The 7,751-nt window shown below is 42.5% G+C and overlaps 1 long non-coding RNA gene across 1 annotated transcript in view; it reads right to left on the reverse strand.

Moving 5' to 3' along the window:
• Positions 1-3,086, reverse strand: part of LOC139071687 (uncharacterized) — a 34,842-nt gene extending 31,756 nt beyond the window's left edge. Inside the window, exons 1-2 of the long non-coding RNA XR_011521526.1 lie at positions 2,981-3,086; positions 1,323-1,409 (exon numbers count right to left, since the gene is read on the reverse strand). This is a non-coding gene — a long non-coding RNA (uncharacterized lncRNA). The remainder of the gene's footprint in view (positions 1-1,322; positions 1,410-2,980) is intronic.
• Positions 3,087-7,751: the final 4,665 nt, after the last annotated feature.

A 7,751-nucleotide genomic window follows, 5' to 3' on the forward strand; every position in this document is an offset into this window, starting at 1 on the left:
ACTGTCACATTATTACCCTCCTGACAAAGATTCAATGAACAGGGCTATTTAACACAGCTGAACAATAATTCATTTTTTATGTGATTGTTATTTGTTTTGTAACCTGTTTAGTTACATTTTATCATCCATTTACTTGGTGAACAAGTAAAAGAAATCTTTCTTGTTGGGAAACAATGATCCTTTTTGGTTATATTGTAAAATAAAATGTGTATTGCACTGAAGACAACACATATAAAAGTTTCTTTCTCAAATTAATTATCTGATGTACACATATGGTCATTATCTGTATGAGGGTAAAATTCCACTTTATTATCATTTTAGTGACAATAACAAAGCCATTCACAGGTGGATACTTAAAAAGTGAAGGTACAGGCAGCTAAAAGCTCAACAACGTATCTGCATGTTGAGCAACATTGCCCTCTAGTGGACAGGCAGGTTATTACAGGCTGCTGCGACATGGGAAAAAAGATAAAGATAAGCTTTTTCTATTTTATTTTTTACTACATTTCATCTGATTTCTTGAATTTCAGTCTATCCTGTTTTTTAAACATTTCTTAATCTAATTTTCTGTAAGCTGATGCATGGACGTCACTAGGATTGAGATATGGGGGGGGGGGCATAGCCCCAGGAGCTTGACCTCGAACGTTTTTTGTCACACCCTGCAAAAACTTTGTCAATTAAAACATTATCTGAAGAACATTTAACAAAACCTATTATTTTATCACTTTCTTTTCCTTTCCTACTTTTGTGCATTTTCTCTCTTCTTTTTATAAAAAATAACACTTAATCAGTTCATTAGTGGGGTTTATGTTGAAGAAAGATTTTATGTAAGTCCATTAAAAATTAGATATGTTATATTTTCAAATAAAGCTATTCATTTCAGTCTACTGCACTTAACAGGGGGAAATGTTGTAGTCATTTATTTAATTTGTTTAATTATAAATGTTACTGAAATGTGACAATAAAGAACAAATGAATACTTGTCAAACTTTTATTCTGCCAAATGAGTGTGCAGTTGACAGTTTTATATGAATAACACTGCTATGATATGGAATAAAGGAGTATGTAATTAACAATTACAAGACAAAATAACAGTGTATATAAAAATATCCAGCAATAGAACTTATAATACAGAAAGTCAACTATACAGATACAACTTGACATAAGGTTGCAGGCCAGATGATAATTATAGTTTTTTTTCTCAAGGTCTCTTACCTGTTCACTCCTAAATAGAAAACTGTTCAATTTTGCTTGGGAACTTTGTGTTCAGGTAAATGCTCATAATGGTGCACTCGCCCCTGTTTTCGTTGTAGATCACTGACCTTGACCATGCAGATCTCCTCAGCATCAACCACCTGGTCTCTCTCCTGTTCCTCACTCACTCTCTTAAAAAATCTCCGTATATCCATCTAGCCAACACATTGAAAAGCATTTTCAATTTCTAATGCCAAGACAAATGCTCCTATGCCATTTAGTTTTCACTCACAATAATTGAAACAGACATTGGTGGATAAATGGTACAGAATATGGACAACTGTTAGCCTAATATAGCCTATGTTTGGTTGCTCATGATGATGGCATTTTCCATAACGTCACATTAAGCTGCCAAAATTTATGTTAGTTAGATGAGTACAATATCTCCTTTCTTTACCATAGGTAAACATAGGAAATATTAAGCAATTGACAACCCACATGGAAAGAATTCATATAAACATATAGGTTTTAATATATGTTTTGATGTAGCTTTTGAATATATGTGACATATATAAAACTGGCTGTTTACTATATTATAGATACATATATGTACCTATAATATATATATATATATATATATATATATATATATATATATATATATATTATAAAAAATATATAATATAGAAAAATGGTCAATAATATACACATTCGGCCATATTCTGATTCAGGTTTTTAGTGTGGAGTGATTTTTGTGCCACCAACTGGAGCGTGCAGTGATCAATCTGCAAGAGCACAACCTGCTCTGCAGTCGTATGCAGCCCTCTCTCTGCATGCTCAACTCCGTCTCTGCCTGCACAGATTTCTCCCTGCTCTTGCTCAATTTGCAATTTACAAAGCAATGCAGCCTCTCCGTCAGCCAATCAGACAGCTCTCCATTATGCAATCAAAGCATGTCCAGGAAATACTGCCAGAAAAATTGCACTTTTTTCAGATAAAGAGGACTTTATATAATTATATTTAATTAAATTGATTAACCCTCCTCTTTTCCTGGGACATTTCCACTGTTCACTTCCTTTTACACATCAAGGGATCATTTATGTCTAACCAAACAGAGAAGAAACACTTTATATGTTGAAATTAAAAGTCCTCTTTAACTGAAAAGGGTGCAGTTTAACAGTTTTAGGAATGGGCAATGTGTCTTTTCTGGAAGTCAAATATGGTCACTCTAATCATGACACATGAATTACAACAAAGTATTTTGCAGGCAGTGGATGGTGACTGGTAGCTAACCAGCAGCAGAAAGCAGTTCAATAAGCTGTTAAATGGGTATTTTTCTGTAAAGCAGTATTTCCTGGACATGCTTTGATTGGATAAAACAGAGCTGTCTGTGATTGACTGGTGGAGAGGCTACATGTTGAGAGAAGGGAGAGATTTGCATGCGCTGAGACAGAGTTGAGCCCACAGAGAGGGCTGCAGCTCCTGCACACAAGCGCAAGCAGGTTCTGTTTGTGCAGACTCATTACTGTACGCTCAAGATGGTGGCACTAAATCACTCAATGAACTGGCTGGCTCGTTAATCATGTCAATTCAGGGGAGTTTTCCAACCATTTTACTTGACATCAAAGCTTTTCATTATGGTTTGCGGCATATAAACATGCTAGCGGAGTTAGCATTAGCATGTCGGTGCGGTAGCATTTTCCTCTCTCGTCTGAACTATAACCTTGAAATGTTAACGGTGTGCTGCTGTTGCTGTCTTACCCTAATGTAATGTTGAGTGACTTACATGAGCGCTGAGCAGGGTTTGCTCATCAATATTTAGGTTTTGCTGTATCGCCCCTGCCCCCGACTTGTCAACAAAGCTGTCGGGGTTAAGGAAGTGGAGGAAGTCCTTTCTTGATACTTCCTGTGTGCGACGGTGTAGTTCTATATTCATTAATTATTATTTCTGTTTCAGACTAAAAAACTCATGTACCAACTACACGTGTCGTGATTGTGTTGAGCATGTAGATGTGAACAGATAAAAATAAGTTAACTGAAAAAAATAAAATGAACCAAAATGATAGGGGGGCTTGTGATTATTTTAGGGGGGCTTCAGCCCCCCTAAAACGGACCTAACGACTTCAGCGAGCTGATGCTTTTTAAATGTCTTCGTGGCTATTGGAGTTATGTAATGCTGAAGAGGATAACCCAGTGAACTCAAGGGAAAAACATAAAACCCCTCTACTTTATCAGTCAGATGGCTTTTATCCTGAGGATTGCTCTGCTGTTGTGTGTGTGTGTGTGTGTGTGTGTGTGTGTGTGTGTGTGTGTGTGTGTGTGTGTGTGTGTGTGTGTGTGTGTGTGTGTGTGTGTGTGTGTGTGTGTGTGTGTGTGTGTGTGTGTGTGTGTGTGTGTGTGTGTGTGTGTGTGTGTGTGTGCGTGTGTGTGTGTGCGTGTGTGCGTGTGTGCGTGTGTGCGTGTGTGTGTGTGTGTGTGTGTGTGTCATTGCTGTGGAGTTGTACCTATCAAAGTATGCCACTGTAACTCAACACCAACCTGTGCTGCACATGCATACTGCATGCTAGTGGAGGATCTACAGATCAGCAAATGAGATTTTTATACACTCACCTAAAGGATTATTAGGAACACCTGTTCAACTTCTCCTTAATGCAATTATCTAATCAACCAATCACATCACAGTTGCTTCAGTGCATTTAGGGGTGTGATCCTGGTCAGGACAATCTCCTGAACTCCAAACTGAAGGTCAGAATGAGAAAGAAAGGTGATTTAAGCTATTTTCAGCGTGGCATGGTTGTTGGTGCCAGACGTGCCGGTCTGAGTATTTGACAATCTGCTCAGTTACTGGGATTTTCACGCACAACCATTTCTAGGGTTTACAAAGAATGGTATGAAAAGGGAAAAACATCCAGTATGCGGCAGTTCTGTGGGCGAAAATGCCTTGTTGATGGTAGAGGTCAGAGGAGAAGGGGCCAACTGATTCAAGCTGATAGAAGTGCAACTTTGACTGAAATAACCACTCGTTACAACTGAGGAATGCACCAAAGCTTTTGTGAAGCCAACACGCACAACCTTGAGGCGGATGGGTTACAACAGCAGAAGACCCCGCCAGGTACCACTCATCTCCACTACAAATAGGACAAAGATGCTACAATTTGCACGAGCACCAAAATTGGACAGTTGAAGACTGGAGAAATGTTGCCTCATCTGACGAGTCTCGATTTCTGTTGAGACATCCAAATGGTAGAGTCAGAATTTGGCGTAAACAGAATGAGAACATGGATCCATCATGACTTGTTACCACTGTACAGGCTGCTGGTGGTGGTGTACTGGTGTGGGGGATGTTTTCTTGGCACACTTTAGGCCCCTTAGTGCCAACTGGGCATGGTTTAAATGCCTTGGGCTCCCTGAGCATTGTTTCATACCATGTCCATTCCTTCATGACCACCATGTACCCATCCTCTGATGGCTACTTCCAGCAGGATAATGCACCATGTCATAAAGCTCAAATCATTTCACATTGGCTTCTTGAACATGACAAGATCGGTCAGATCTGGGATACGGCGAGAAGACCCGTGAGCCTGATCTGGACTCCAGGGAGGATGCTGAACAGCTTCAGAACCAAAATCAGTTCAGTTTGTTTACTTTAGATTAATATTTCATTTCTAAGCTTGTAGCACTCAGCTGACGAGTTGTTAGCTGACCATTAGCCCCATCATACTGTCCCAATATAATCTATAGATAAAACAATGTGCTGCCAGTTGAACCGCTGCGTGTTTATATTGAAGTAACTCCAGAACAAATTTAATCAATAGATCAGCAGAATAATTTCTCCTGACTGGGATGCTGCAGTAGCTCGCTAGCTTGTGTTTGAAGTAATCCAGGATGGTTCTGAGGTTCTACCGGTCTCTGGATTATCTATTGTTGAAATATGTGGGTCATCTTTTAGATATTATCTGTGTGAGTGTGTCGTAGCTTTCCAAATTACTTTTTCCCTTGCTAACACAGTTAGCTTTGTCGCTGCAGTCATGCTAACGGGACTTGTCTGGAGTGCAGAAGGACCGGTAGCGGTTCCACATAGATTTAGGTTATTATTTTAGGTCAAACCTGTTAGTTACAATGTGTGTAGGACTCCGACATAGGGCTCCAACGTTTTGCTGCAACTGTAAACACAAATTTCTGTAATTATTGAATACGAAGTTGATTAAAATACAGCTAAACACGACGTACTAGTGGCATAAGCTGCCCTGTAAGACATCCTTTTAGTGACGTATGACAAACAGCTCTTCACTGTTTAGAGGAATTTAGATTTTTATGATGATTTATGACAAAATTCCTTAAAATGAATAACTGAACGTAGGGTTACGTTATGTAAACCCCGGTTCTTTGATAACTTCGTTCGGTGTTTCACTATGGGAATCGCCCTGGCGTGACCAACTACGGAAGCTCCAATGACATCACGTCTGTCCCTGACAGACTGGTTGGCCGTGCCCAGGCTCCGCCCACCCAGTATGTACACGGCCAACCAACCCCTCCTACTCATTCGGACGATTTCTTACCGTCACCGCAAGAAGGGAACTGTTGGTGAAACACCTCAATCTGTTATCAAAGAACCGGGGGTTTACATAACGTAACCCTACGTTCTTTTTCTAACTTCGTTCGGTGTTTCACTATGGGAGATATGGCCCACTCCCGGATTGCATGTCCCTCCCGAAGCGAGCTGCAGCAAAAATTCTGCTTAACCACTAAGCAGATGCTGGGGATCCTGCCTCCAGCACTGAATGCGGCATGGCCCAGCTAGCTGCTGCATAGATATCCTGGACTGACACCCCACGAAACAGGGCCCAAGACGTGGCCATGCTCCTTGTAGAATGAGCCCTCACCCCCAGAGGGGGTTCAGCACCTTTGCACTTATATGAAAGGCTGATTGCTTCTAGAATCCAGTGTGCCAGTCTCTGGCGAGACACAGGTTTGCCTTTATGGGCCGTGGCCCAAGAAACAAACAACTGGTCTGATTTTCTGAGACCAGCAGTCCTGCCCATATAAGCCCTTAAAGCTTGAACAGGGCAGAGACAATTAAGCTTCTGCTCTTCTGCTGAGGAAAAGGGAGGTGGGTGAAAAGCCAGCAGCTCCACAAGGGAGCAGCTATAAGACGACTCCATTACTTAAGGCACAAAAGCTGGATTGGGCCGCAGACACACCTTAGTGAAACCAGGGGCCCACCGTAAACAAGAGGGACTGACTGACCATGCCTGAAGGTCACTCACTCTCTTTGCAGTAGTTAAAGCTAAGAGCAGTGCAGTTTTTAAAGAGAGAAATTTCAATCCAGCCCCATCTACTGGCTCAAAAGGATGATGACAGAGGGCCTCCAGAACAAGAGAGAGGTCCCACAGTGGTACCAGTGGCCTAAAGACTGGTAGCTTACGGCGAGCACCCTTCATGAAGCGACTCACTAATGGGTGTTGCCCCACTGGTTTGTCACCAAACCCCAAATGGCATGCAGAAATTGCAGCCAGATACACTGTAATAGTGGAGAAAGCTTTACCCTTGTCCACAGGACTCTGCAAAAAACAGAGTACACCCCCCACCGAACACTGAAATGGGATAACAAGTTTTTCTTCACACCACCCCTCAAAAACCCTCCATTTACAGCTGTAAAGAGAGCGAGTTGAGGGGGCCCTAGCGTTTTGAATGGTGTCAATGACACTTGGGGCAGGCCTGCAACGCTCAGATTCCACCTCTCACGGGCCAGGCCCACAGAGACAAGCGGTCTGGGTGAGGGTGAAAAATCTCTCCCCTGGCTTGGGACAGGAGATCCCTGCGGACAGACAGGGGCCACGGTTTGTCCCAAAGCATCTGGATTATTTCGGCCACCCATGGCTTGGATTGCCACAATGGAGCCACCAAGATCAAAGACAGGCCCTGTTCTCTTACTCTTATTAGAATGGGGGAAATCAGACTGAGAGGAGGAAACGCGTACAGCAGCACTCTCGGCCACTGGTGAGCCAATGCGTCGACTCCCAGAGGCGCATCCGCGTCTGTCAGGGAGAAGAAGAGTGGGCAGTGGGCGCTTTCCCATGAGGCAAAGAGATCTACGGTAGCCTGACCAAATCTCTGCCATATTTGGTGCACCACTTGGGGGTGGAGTGTCCATTCTCCGTACAGAGGATTTCCTCTGGACAGAAGGTCTGCCCCTCTGTTCAAGAGGCCCAGCCTTCCCTCTCCCTAGCCACTTGGGCCAGCTCCTGTGGGGGAATCCCAAGGGGTTCCCAGGCCAGGTCCGGTAAGAAGTCTGCTCCGACAGCTTCTGGCGTTTTTAAAAAGTATCCCAGGGGCACGGTAAGGGTCGGAGATGTTTAATCTATTTAACTTCTGACTATATAAAACGATTTCTTCGGTTTTAAAGTGTGAAGTAAACTCCGACGAAGTAAAATCCAAGCCGATCCCGTTCACGTTCATGTTAATGATCCGTGTTTGATTAGCTTTTTTTACCTGCCAACATGGCGTCTACTGACTGAGAGTCACGTGGGGTCCGGAGCTCGGAAGAAGACGAGACA

Source organism: Nothobranchius furzeri, chromosome 9 (assembly GCF_043380555.1).
Source record: "Nothobranchius furzeri strain GRZ-AD chromosome 9, NfurGRZ-RIMD1, whole genome shotgun sequence".
NCBI classification, from domain to species: domain Eukaryota; kingdom Metazoa; phylum Chordata; class Actinopteri; order Cyprinodontiformes; family Nothobranchiidae; genus Nothobranchius; species Nothobranchius furzeri.